The 13,288-nt window shown below is 39.7% G+C and overlaps 1 pseudogene; it reads left to right on the top strand.

Annotated features, from left to right (window-relative positions):
- Nucleotides 1–8,476: 8,476 nt before the first annotated feature.
- Nucleotides 8,477–12,618, top strand: LOC148108737 (histone-lysine N-methyltransferase SETMAR-like; annotated as a pseudogene).
- The last annotated feature ends 670 nt before the right edge of the window (nucleotides 12,619–13,288 follow it).

Raw genomic sequence — 13,288 nt, 5'->3', positions numbered from 1 at the left:
CACAGAAGAGAGAAAAGAAACCAAAATCCGGATCTCTCCATTCCTGGCGGGTTATCCCAGTGTCTAGATCTGGCTACCATCTTCATGAGAAGAAAGACGCTGAAAGTGAAACACAAGCAAAGAAAGTGAGATACAAAGAAGAGAATCCCCTTTTCTTGAGATAATGTCTTTAAGGTGAGACATCCACGTGTCTGAATTACAACAGGTCTGGTTTCATTTACAGATAAGAGTAAGCATGCTGGCTTTAGAGAGATGTTAAGATCTACCATGCAGTTACTTCTCATTGGGAACGTCCACTTGAAAGGATCCTCTGTATCCCCTCTTGCCATGACTAAACACTGTAAATCAATCTGTTCTCTTGTAAAGTATTCTCCCTCAGTTTCCATAACACAGCAACCTACAGTTGTTCCTCCTTTGTCTCCCATCCCATCGCTTTCTCCATCTACCTCTCCCTCATATGTTGTTGATTCCGGGATCCCATCCTCTCCTCCCTTCCCTGTTCTGTATGTTATCTCTGATTGAGTTCATCTATTTATAATAGTTTAACCATTTATATACTTTCATTTCTTCCAAGGTTTCTGAGTCAAATACTCCAGGTCTCTGAGTCAAATGCATTTCTGCAACCCAGATGCATTTTGCATTCATCTATACTGAAATATCTATACCACATGCCCAACAAATTCAAGACGGAGTTAACTTGCCTGTTCATCCCAAATCCACTCTATCTCCTTCATGCTCATAGTTTTTTTAGTTAAATCACTATATGTACCTATCCAACCCAATGTAGAAACTTACTCATTCTTATCTCTCCTCCCTTTTACTTGTTACTAGTTCCTGTTGACTACAGTTTAACCCCTGTTGGCTCTTTTTACCCACTCATTCTTCTCACCCTACAGTGTCACTGCCTAGTGCACACTCCTAACTTCCACCACCTGGATTATTTCCTTAAGTCTCTCTGGCTTTGATTTCATACCCTTCAAACCAGTCTCTACCCTGTAGCCAGAGGTTTTTCCTAACATAGATGTCATCTTCTCACTTCTGAGGTTAAAACCCTTAGTCCATTTAATCCATGGAATAAAATCATACATTTAAGATGGTGGACAAAATTTCAAAGGTTATCTCATATACATCATCGTAAATCAATTGTAGTTATCATTATTAGTAACATTTATAACAAAGACTGCTGAATATGAGATTATGGCCTCTCCTTTTTACTTTGTCCACATGAATCTGTTTCTCTACCTCAAATTTTTGCTGGTTATCTCTCACCATGAAGTCATGATGATTCAGTGTTCCTGAAACCCCCATATTAACAAGAAAGACAATTAAATAGGTGTTCTGTTTAACCTTCTCCATGTGATTCACTTCTTGAACACTAAAACAAACAACCTGACACTGGATGTGTTTGCATCTGTATGTTTGTCTTAAGAGGCAGACATGGCCTGAAATAATTGTATTTTTCTACATAAGGGAGAGGTTCACATGTATTTCTACGTAAAAAGAGTCAGGAAAGACTCAGCTCCTGCAGATTGTGCATCTATAGATCACTCCTAGTGCCTTTTTTATGAATCAATGATGACTACAAATCTCTGAACATGGCAGTTACAAAATCTGAAATGACAGATAGGAACATAACTCCCAGTCTGTTTTCCTTCCACATTCAAATCCACTTTTAACTGCAAGTAACAGTAACATATTTTTATTCAGACTTCCAGGAGAATCCCATAATTACAACAAATGACATTTCAGTGCTTGACATTCTACACAGTGAGAAAGTTAAGTTTCTGTCTTACTGCTGCAAGTTTCAGCCCATGTCTTGGTTTTCAGCTGAGGAGTCAGAGAACAGCTGTCCATTTGTGGAAGGTCACCCACCACTTTGATAGTAGTGTCAGCAGAGCAGTGGAGGATGTAGCTAAATACAAAGCGTAAGAGAGAGAGCAGACACACAAGTACCTGAGTACAACCTGCCTCTTTATGCTGTGTGATTTGTGAGTTCAGAGCAAAAGCCTAGGGCTATTTCTAAAAAATTAATTGCTAAAGTCAACGAGAGGTCCCCCAGTGAATCTTAGAGGAAAAGCAGAACAGACTTTATTCCCAAGAACCTAAGTGAAGCTATATTCAGTTCTCTGGCCATGAAGCAGAGGACAATTAGCAAAGAACTGAAGCTGTACATTCCTATTTATTCACATAAATTCAGTCCAAGCAACCTATTTTCTATGAAGCCATCCCTAAATTCTGTAAGGCAGCATGGCATGTCCTCCTTTCTTTCCTATCAAATCACTTAACTAGTTGTGACATTGCACTGACTCCCTTGCACTGGAAATCCCATTACTGTGTCAGTCCTTGGAGAGCAGGGGCTATGTCTTGCTTGGGGCAGCAGTCCCGGGGCAAGTTACAGAAGTGCAGAATCTAACTGGTACTCAGTAATGTTTGCTTAACAATAAATATCTACATGATTATATTACAAATAAGTAGATGAGCATATAAAACAACGAGGAATTGCGGAAACTTGACAAGATAGACAAACACTTGAGGGCTAGCAGTGATTCGCAGATAGTGGGGATCTATGAGGGATGAACTCACTGGGCCTCATGCTGCTCACCTGAAGTGATATTCTGGGTGCTTCACGTCAGAAGGAGCCCTGTTGAATCTCTATGCCAAAAAAGGCTATGGCAGAATCCCAGCTTGTGTCAGAATTGAAGGACACCTCTGCTGGTCACTTCTGTCACTGTCTCTGTCACTGCAGGCAGGGAGGGCAGGCAGGCCATTGTGGACTGTGGCTCTTCCCTGTTTCCATAATCTTCTCTACAGTTATATGGACTTGATCATAGTGGTAAAAGGGAGATGCAGGGACACAGAGATTACGGGAGGGGACAGAAACAGTGGGTTCACAATGATGACATACTAGGAGAGGGAAAAACAGAAATCAAACCCTCAGAGGCAGAGTTCAGGTGTCAAATCCAGGACACATAAACAATCAGTAAAATATGCCTGGTAGAGGGGGACCATTCTCCTGATCTCTGGGCTATCTTTGAGGATGCATACTTCACAGTCTTGATTCAGGGTTGAGGGAAACTCAGCAACTTGGAAAGAACTGAGAAAAAGGAGAAAATTGCCAGACTCGAAGGTTCTATGTTGGTCCTCTCTGCTCAGCTGCAGCAATACTCTGAATCCCCATTTAGCTTCCATGATGACCATCTGCTCCAGGATGGGACTAACAGTGACGAAGGGGATTTTATATTCAGAAGGGCTACACAGCAATCTCTGAATACCAAAGAGGAAACCAAACATATCACTCAGGTCCTGAAGATAAAGATGTCCAGAATGAGTTCCTTCTAGCTCTGGCAAGACTTGGGTAAAGTGGGTAAATTAGCTATGTCTACATGCATCATATATGATGTTTAGGATGTCAAGTTAGGGTGCTAAAGTCCTCTGTGAATGACTATGAAGATTCAACCATGGCTTTGGTAACTATTGGCAAGCTCAAAGGTTACCTTACTGCAATGTGTGGTCTGAAGGGCAGAAGCTAAGGGAAACTGAACAGAGAAGTTTCGTTTCAAGAAGTCAGACCTGGGGACAACAGCTACTCTGAGGCAAAGGAAATAAACTTCAGACAACTAAAAGGTGTCAGACCAGATGTATTGGAAGCCTCAGAGCCATAGTAGCCAACCAAGAAATAGTTCCTATCACAAGGGCTATGAGAAAGGCAGAAGTCAGCTGTCAATAGTCATCCCCAAAACTGTAAGCCCCAAATGTGACCTCAATTCCCACACCTGAAATCCTGTGCATGGACTTTTAGTTAGTTCTGTCATCTTCACTCTGAAAGGCAAATCCATTCTTGACATTTCTCCAAAGCAAAGCTAGTGACTGTGAACAAGACACTGGGCAGGCAAGATGTTATTACCAATTGACAGGTCTCAGAGGACACACAGGTACACATGGACAGAACCCAAGTTGCCTCCACATTGGCTGGAGGCACACAGAGCTAAGTCTACTGCCCCAGGGATAGCCGATTGGGCAGGAGAATTGGTTAATTCTCTGAAATAACCATCCTGTCCTGTAAGAAGGAAGAAAAAAACTGAAAGACACTTGTGAAGTTCACAGTCTCATGGCACTAAAACACTGAGATCTAATCACAGTACTATAGAACACTTCTCCTCCCCCCACAACCCACCACCACATTACTAAGGTCTATATATAGCAGTTTGGGGAGGTGTTTGTTGTTGTTGTTGTGTTTTTGTTTTTTGGTTTTTTGGTTTTTTGTTTTTTGCCTAATCCATCATGTCCAGCTATCAACAAAAAACTACAAGTCATATAAAAAGCAAAACACACAGTTTAAAGAGGCAAAGCACGCATCAGGCCCAGACATGGCAGGGTAGTTGGAATTATCAGACTCGGAATTTTAAACAATTATGAATAATAGGCTCAGAGCTCTAATAGACAAAGTAGACATCATGCAAGAGCAGATAGGCAATGTAAGCAGAGAAACAGAAATACTAAGAAGAAAACAAAAAGAGATGCTAGAAATTAAAAACAACAACAGCACTGTAACAGAAGGAAGGATGACTCTGATGGACTTATTGGATCGGGTATGGCAGAGGAAAGAATCTCTGAGCTTGAGAATAGATCAATAGAATCCTCAAAAACTGAAAAGCAAAGGGAACAAAGACTAAAAAAAAAAAAAAAAAAAAAAGAACAGAATAACCAGTCTGTGAGACCACTACAAAAGGTATAACATACACATAATGGGATTACAAGAAGAAAGAAAGGAAGAAATATTTGAAACAATAATGACAAAATTTCCCCCAAATGAACTTCAAACACCAAACCACATCCAGGAAGCTCAGAAAATACCAAAAAGAATGAATGCCCCAAAAACTACATCTAGGCATATCATTTTCAAACTACCAAAAATCAAAGATAAAGAAAAAATAATGAAAGAAATCAGAGGGGGATAAAACACCCTCTCTATAGAGGAACAAAGACAAGAATTACATCTGACTTCACCTGAGAAAACATGCAAGAAAGAAAAGAGAGGAGTGAAATATTTAAACAGTTAAGAGACAGAAAACAACAACCCAGAATTCTAGACCCTGTGAAATTATCCTTCAAAAGTAAAGCAGAAATAAAGATTTTCTCAGGCAAACAAAAATCTCACTGGGTACAACACATTACAAAGAGGACCACACATCTCCATTCCACAGGCTCTGTTGTAATGTAACATTGACAATTCCTCACCAAGGATTAAATGTAATTAAACTGCCCCCCCCCCCCCCCCCCCGCTGAATCTGAGTGGCCTTGGTGATCCACTGACAATCAATAGAATGCAACAGAAGAAGTCTAGGCCAGAAAAGACCATTCAGCACCTGCCTGCATGTCTAGGAATGTTTCCTTCCCTCTAAGAATCCAGCTGCCATGCAGTGAGAAGTCTAAAACCACATGAAGAGGCCTTAGGTAGGTCCTCTAGTCAACACTCCCAGCTAGGCCCAGTCTTAAAACCGTGACAGCTCAGGAGCAGACATATGAGTGAAGATTCCTTCCACTGATTGCAGCCCCTAGCCACATGATTACTTTCACCTGTTTGAGAAGGAAGCCACTGCGCTCTACTCCACTGTACTGCTCTTGAATTCCTGACCCACAGAACCTATGAGAGTGATAAAATAGATATTATTTTATGCCACTATGTTTATGGTGGTTTGTTAAAAAGAGTAGATAACCAGAACACTGGATTTTACTGAAGTAATTTGGAATTTTACTTATGAGTCATTATTATTTTTAAAGCATTATCACTTCTATTTAAATTTTTTTTAATTTTTAATATAGCTCACAACGACACTAGCAAAATTCATTTTGTGAATTTTACTAAATCCTTTGTTCATACCAATTTCTAGTATGCTTTTTTCAAATAAAATCTTATTTAGTTTTATTTTTTTAGTTTAAATTCAATTAGCTAACATATAGTACATCATTAGTTTTTGATGTCGTGTTCAATGATTCATAAGTTGTGTGTAACACCCAGTGCTCATCACATCACATGCCCTCCTTAATGTCCATTACCCAGTTACCCCATCCCCCCAACCACCTCCCTTTCCACAACCTTCAGTTTGTTTCTCGGAGTCCAAAGTCTCTCATGGTTTATCTCCCTCTCTGATTTCTTCCCATTCAGTTTTCCCTCCCTTCCCTTATGATCCTCTGCACTATACTTTATATTCCACATATGAGTGAAAGCATATGATAATTGTCTTTCTCTGCTTGACTTATTTCACTTAGCATAATACCCTCCAGTTCCATCATGTCAATATAAATAGTAGGTATTCATCTTCTCTGATGGCTAAGTAATAGCCCATTGTATATAAGAATCACATCTTCTTTATCCATTCATCTGTTGAAGGATATCTCAGCTCCCTCCACAGTTTGGCTATTGTGGACATTGCTGCTATGAATATTGGGGTACACATGCCCCTTTTTCTTCACTACATCTGTATCTTTGGGGTAAATACCCAGCAGTGCAATTGCTGGGTCATAGGATAGCTCTATTTTTAACATCTTGAGGAACCTCCAAACTGTTTTCCAGAGTTGCTGTACCAGCTTGCATTCCCACCAACAGTGTAAGAGGGTTCCCCTTTCTCTTCTTTTCTTATCTTTTCTTTTATATTTTATTATTTGACAGAGAGAGACAGTGAGAGAGGGAACACAAGCAAGCGGAGTGTGAGAGGGAGAAGCAGTCTTCCAGCTGAGCAGGGTGCCCCATGCGGGGCTCAATCCCAGGACCCTGGGATCATGACCTCAGCCAAAGGCAGACACTTAATGGCTGAGCCACCCAGGCACCCCAGAGGGTTCCCCTTTCTACACATCCTCACCAACATTTGTTGTTCTCTGTCTTGTTAATTTTAGCCATTCTAGCTGGTGTAAGGTGATATCCCATTGTGGTTTTGATTTGTATTTCCCTATGGCAAGTGATGTGGAGCATTTTTTCATGTGTCTGTTGGCCATTTGTATATCTGCTTTGGAGAAGTGTCTGTTCATGTCTTTAGCCCATTTCTTGACTGGGTTATTTGTTTTTTGGGTGTTGAGTTTGGGGATAAGTTCTTTATAGATCTTGAATACCAGCCCTTTATCTGTTATGTCATTTGCAAATATCTTCTCCCATCTCATAGGTTGCCTTTTAGTTTTGTTGACTTTTCTTTACTGTACAGAAGCTTTTTATCTTGATGAAGTCCCAATAGTTCATTTTTGCCTGTGTTTCCCTTACCTTTAGAGATATGTCTTCCAAGAAGTTGCTGCAGCCATGGTCAGAGAGGTTACTGCCTGTGTTCTCCTCTAGAATTTTGATGAATCCCTGTCTCACATTTAGGTCTTTCATCCATTTTGAGTTTATCTTTGTGTACGGTGTAAGAGAATGGTCAAGTTTCATTCTTCTGCTTGTGGCTGTCCAATTTTCCCAGCACCATTTCTTGAAGAGACTGTCTTTTTTCCATTGGATATTCTTTCCTGCTTGTCAAAGATTAGTTCACCGTAGAGTCGAGGGTCCATTTCTGGGGTCTCCATTCTACTCCATTGATCTATGTGTCCGTTTTTGTGCCAGTACCATGCTGTCTTGATGATCACAGCTTTGTAATATAGCTTGAAGTCAAGCATTGTGATGCTCTCAGCCTTGGTTTTATTTTCAACATTCCCCTGGCAAATCGGGGTCTTTTCTGGTTCCACACAAATCCTAGGATTGTTTGTTCCAGCTCTGTAAAAAATGTTGTTGGTATTTTTTTTTTTTTTTACTTATTTAATTGAGAGAGAGAAAGCATGAGCAGGATGAAGGGCAGAGGGAGAAGCAGACTCCCTGCCTAGCAGGGAGCCCAAAGTGGGACTTGATCCCAGAACTCCGAGATCATGACCTGAGCCAAAGGCAGATGCTTAACTGACTGAGCCACCCAGGTGCCCTGTTGATGGTATTTTGATAGGGATTGCAATGAATGTATAGATTTCTCTGGGCAGCAGAGACATTTTAACAATGTTTATTCTTCCAATCCATGACCATGGAATGCTTTTCCATCGCTTTGTGTCTTTCTCAGTTTCTTTTGTAACTCTTCTGTAGTTTCTAGAGTACAGATTCTTTACCTCTTCAGTTAGCTTTATTCCTAGGTATCTTCTGGGTTTTGGTGTAATTGTAAATGGGATCAATTCCTTCATTTCTCTTTCTTCAGTCACATTGATACTGTATAGAAATGCAACTGACTTCTGTGCATTGATTTTGTATCCTGCCACATTGCTGAATTGCTGTATGAGTTCTAGCATTTTTGGGGTGGAGTCTTTTGGGTTTTTCACATAAAGTATCATGTCATCTGTGAAAAGAGAGAGTTTGACTTGATATTTTGAACTCTGCTCTCTCATTCACCCATCCTTCTCCGGCAAAATGACTAGGAGGAATTCACAACAAAAGAAAGAACCAGAGGCAATGTTCTCTGCCACAGAGCTAATCAATATGGATGTAAGTAAGATGTCAGAGACGGAATTCAGGGTAGCAATTATAAAATTAAGAGCTAGGCTTGAAAAAAGAATAATGACAATATGGACTCTCAAAATGACTAGGAGGAATTCACAAAAAAAGAAAGAACCAGAGGCAATGTACTCTGCCACAGAGCTAATCAATATGGATGTAAGTAAGATGTCAGAGATGGAATTCAGGGTAGCAATTATAAAATTAAGAGCTAGGCTTGAAAAAAGAATAATGACAATATGGACTCTCTACAGGCATGCTGCAAAGGTGGAAATGAGATCTAATCAGGCCAAACTTAAAAATGCTATGAATGAGATGCAGTCTAAATTGGATGCTCTAACAGCTAGGGTAAATGAGGCAGAAGAGAGAATAAGTGATCTAGAGGAAAGGAAGGAAGTTGAGGAAAAGAGAGAACAACAACTAATAGCCCATGAAGAAAGGTTTTGAGAAGTTAATGATCCCCTGAAACAAACCAATGTCAGAATTATTGGGGACCCCCAGGGGGTGGGGTGGGGACCAAAGGGTATTTTTGAGGAAACCATAGCTGAGAACTTCCCTAATCTGGGGAAGGAAACAAGCATTCATGCCCAAGAGGCAGAGAGGATTCCTCCCAAAATCGATAAAAATAGATCAACACCCCAACATATAATAGTCTGTTTTGTTCCTCTGATTATCATTCTGGGAATAATCAGAAGAGACAAGCCATGTGATAATTTAAACAAGGAAAGTTTAATATAAATAATTTTCAACTATAACAAGGAATTGGATTATCAAGGTATTGGCTAGTAAGTAGAGAGAACTCCAAAGAATGTAACAATAGCAGATGTAAGGGAGCAGCCCCTACCACTTGAAATAAGAGAGGTTGCCCAGGAAGACCCACCCTGAGCTGAGAATCAGGCCCTGTTGGAGAGGGAACAAGATGGTACACTGAACAGAAAAGAAGTTGTTGTAATGATATGTCAATGGAAATTGCTGGAAATCCACATTCTAGGGTGTTGAGGACAGATGCTCACAAGAAGGTACATCACCAGATGCTCTGACACAAACCCACCCCAGAGAGTTGGTGCAGGAATCACCCAACCACTGGGTGCTGCTGGCTGCCAAGCACTACAGGACCTGGGTACTTGAGATGAGTGTACTGTAGGGCCTGGGCACGAAAGAAGCTGTGCATGCTCCAGCAAAGCCTGTCAGAAGCATGTAACAACCAGCAAGTAAAACCCTTTCTGGTGACTTCAGTGAAATAGCAGACTAAGGAACAATAGGGGCCTGTCCCCCCACAAAAACAGCAAATAAATTATCCCAAACTGTTAGAATCAACTTTATCAGAACCTTTGAAATTAGTCAAAGATTTGCAGGAATGAGGTGAACAACTCAATCAAGAAGAAGGTGACTGAATCTCAGTAAGAGAGCTCTGTGACATTTTAACTCACCCCAGCCTCATCCCTCCCTCTTTAGTTCAGCAGTGGTCTGGAAAATGGCAGCCCATGTTCCCCATGGGGCTCCATGGTACTGGAAGAAGCAGATCAGACTTTGTTCTCAAAGAATTATAGTTGTTTGTTTCAGCCTGTCTTGTGATTTCCTGAAAGATAGGTGCAAAGTTGCTTTTATTTCACATAACTCAGAACTTTCCCAGGACAGGGTGGTGGCTACTTATGAGCATTTGTCAAAAACATTTAAAGACAAATGGATTATCCTCAGCCACCTGAGAGAAGGAATGATAGTTGAGGAATCAACAGACACACCAAAAGCATTGGAGGGAAGGCTAGGTAGTGAGATGTCTCACTGGAATAATAGCTTACTTTGAAAAGTTCTCACATATGCCTGGGAATCTAGAAAGTCTCAAACAAGTCAAAGACTGAATGCATGCTCAGAAAAGACCTGAGAAGGCCCTTAACTCTTACCTCTGCTGACCTTCAGTCTCTGTGCAAGCAGAATACCAATATTAAAGTAGCATTGCAAAGTGCCTACTTGACTGTTGAAGGCATGCTGCAACACACACACAGACTCCACCTGCAAAGAATGAAGTTTTTCCATTCCAGGCAATTAAGGAAATTTCTGTTGAATCACTAGATGACCACCAAGCTAATCAACAGAGACTTTAGTAACCACAAGCAACAAAAACTTCAGACTATGAAATTTGTCTGGAATCACTAAAAAGCAACAGCACCACCACAAGGAGTCAGTGTTTAGTGTCCTTTCATTTCATCCCAACGGACTCATTTCATCCTAAAGGTCCCACAAACCTCAGGGAGGGGGAGAAACTGAATCCCACAGTTTCTTCATTATAATATTCAAAATGTCCACGTTTAACCAAAAATTATGAGGTATGCACAGAAATAAGAAGTATGTCTCATACACAGGCATAAGAAAAAGAAGAGAAACTGTCTTAAATATGCTCAATGAGAAAAAAAATAAACCATGAACAAAAAACTAGAGCAAACCAATATAACATTTGTCTCACCAAATCAAGAATATCAATAAAAGAGAGAAATCATAAAAAGAGACCAAAATAAAAATTCTGGACTTGAAAATTACAATAACTAAATTAAAAATTCACTAGATGGGTGCAATAGCAGATTTAAGCAAGCAGAATAAAGAATTTATTAAATTGAAGACAAGTCCATTGAGATTAACCAAAATGAGAAGCAGAAAAATAAAGAAAAGTGGACAGAACCTAAAAGACCTGTAGGACCCCAATAAATCATATCAACACACACATAATGGGAATGCCAGAAGGAGGAAAAAAAAAGAATATTTGAAGAAATAGTGAAATAGTCACAGAAAGCTTTCCAAATTTGAGGAAAGATTTGAATCTATACATTCAAGAGCTCAATAAATTCTTGTAGGATAAACTCAGTGAGATCCACATTGAGACATATTATAATCAAACTTTAGAAAGACAAAGAAAAAGACAGAATCATAATGGTAGCAAGAGAATAGTCATTAGAGATCCTTAATAAGATTAGTAGTTGATTTCTCATCAGAAACCATGGAGACTATGGGCACCTTCATGGCTCAGTTGGTTGGGCATCTGACTCTTGGTTTCAGCTCAGTTCATGATCTCAGGGTCATGGGGTTGAGCCCCACATCAGGCTCCATGCTCAGGGTGGAGTTTGCTTGAGATTCTCTCTCTTTCTCTCCCTCTGCCCCTCCCCTGCGTATGCTTCCTCTCCCTCTCTCTCTCAAATAAATAAATAAAATCTTAAAAAAAAATGAAACATGGGGACTAGAAGTCATTAGGATGTCAAATTAAAAGTGCTGAAAGAAAAAAATGTCAACCAAGATTTCTGTGTCTGGTAAACCTCTCCTTCAAAAATAAAGAAGAAATTAAAATATTCCCAGCCAATTCCCAACAAAACAAAAACAGAGTTCACAGCTAGTAGAGCTACCCTACCAAAGAAAAAAAAAAAGGAGACCTTTAGGATGACCTAAAAGGACTCTAAACAGTAACTCAAATCCATACAAAGAAATAAAGAATAGCCTTGGTCTGGCCAGAAGGCATGGAGTGGGCAGAGGCCAGGCCACTGAAATAGAAAGGGAAGAGCCGAAGCCACCGCTGCCACCACCACAGCTGCTGCCAGAGAGAAGCATGTGTGCAAGGTGAGATAAGAAAATGAAGATGGCCACCAAATCATGCCCAACTGCAACCAAGAGATTCCTGCTGCATGTAAATCTTGTCTCTGTGGTTATGTATTTATTAATAGGAAATTTTTTAAATAAACCACTAAGAGAAATCATCACCTTTTACCGATGTGATTATCATATCTTTGAAAGATTTCTGAGTACTTTTTTTATATGATCTTAAGCTGGGATATAGTGCATCCATAGCAAGTACACATGTCAAGACTGTCTTTAGAGAAACCTCTGTTAGTGAAAGGACTATACAGTGGTGGCTTGAAATTTTTGTTCTGGGGAGCTGAGTCTGAAAGATGAGCCTTGAGGGAGACACAAATCTGTTTTAAATGAAGATCAGTTGAAAACCATAGTGGAAGCTAACTCCAAAACAGTAATTCAAGGCCTTGCAGCAGATTTCAGAGTTTCTGCTACAACAATTTCTCAACACCCAACTTCTGGTTACAATAGGAAAGGCAAAAACATTGGACAAGTGGGTAAGTATCACACCATGATGGATGATCACAAACAGACATTTAGAGATGGGCTCATCTCTTAGACTTGAAAGAGCAGAGACTTATTTTGGATAGGATCATGAGCTTTGGCAAAAAATAAAATTGAAAGTGATCTGGACAATAGCTGGATGTTGATGAAATTCCAAAATATGTGTTAAAGCCATCAGTGCAACCAAAAAATTTTCCAGTAATTATATGGCGGCCTGCAAAAAGGGCAATTCATTACTGCTTTTAAACCAGGTTTAACTAACTTCTTATTGTCAAGAAATTGAAATTACGTACCAAAAATTGTTTTAAAACCACTCTGCTTTGGTTAGTAGACATGGACCTATAGTTTTCCATGACAACATTTGACTACAGACATCACAAACCACCATAGTAAAGTTAACTGAATTGGGCTAAGAAATTCTGCTACATTCATCATACTCGCCTGAACTTTTTTCAACAGATTACCACATTTTTTTGTCATTTGGATCACTTTATAAGAAAGAGAACATTCTCCAATTGAGAAGCAGTAATTGGAGAATTTAAATAAATTTCAACAATGCTGAACTAACAAATATGGTATAAATCATTTAATATATGGAGAAATTTATCATTTAGGGAAAGTGGTTAATGCTAGCAGTGGATGTTTGGGTTGAGTAAAGCTTTCCTTTTTCGAAAGAATGAA

This window comes from Ursus americanus, chromosome 16 (genome assembly GCF_024610735.1).
Source record: "Ursus americanus isolate L20-20 chromosome 16, mUrsAme1.1.p, whole genome shotgun sequence".
NCBI classification, from domain to species: domain Eukaryota; kingdom Metazoa; phylum Chordata; class Mammalia; order Carnivora; family Ursidae; genus Ursus; species Ursus americanus.
The sequence above is the reverse complement of the archived record's forward strand: the minus strand, read 5'-3'. Positions and strand labels throughout refer to the sequence as shown.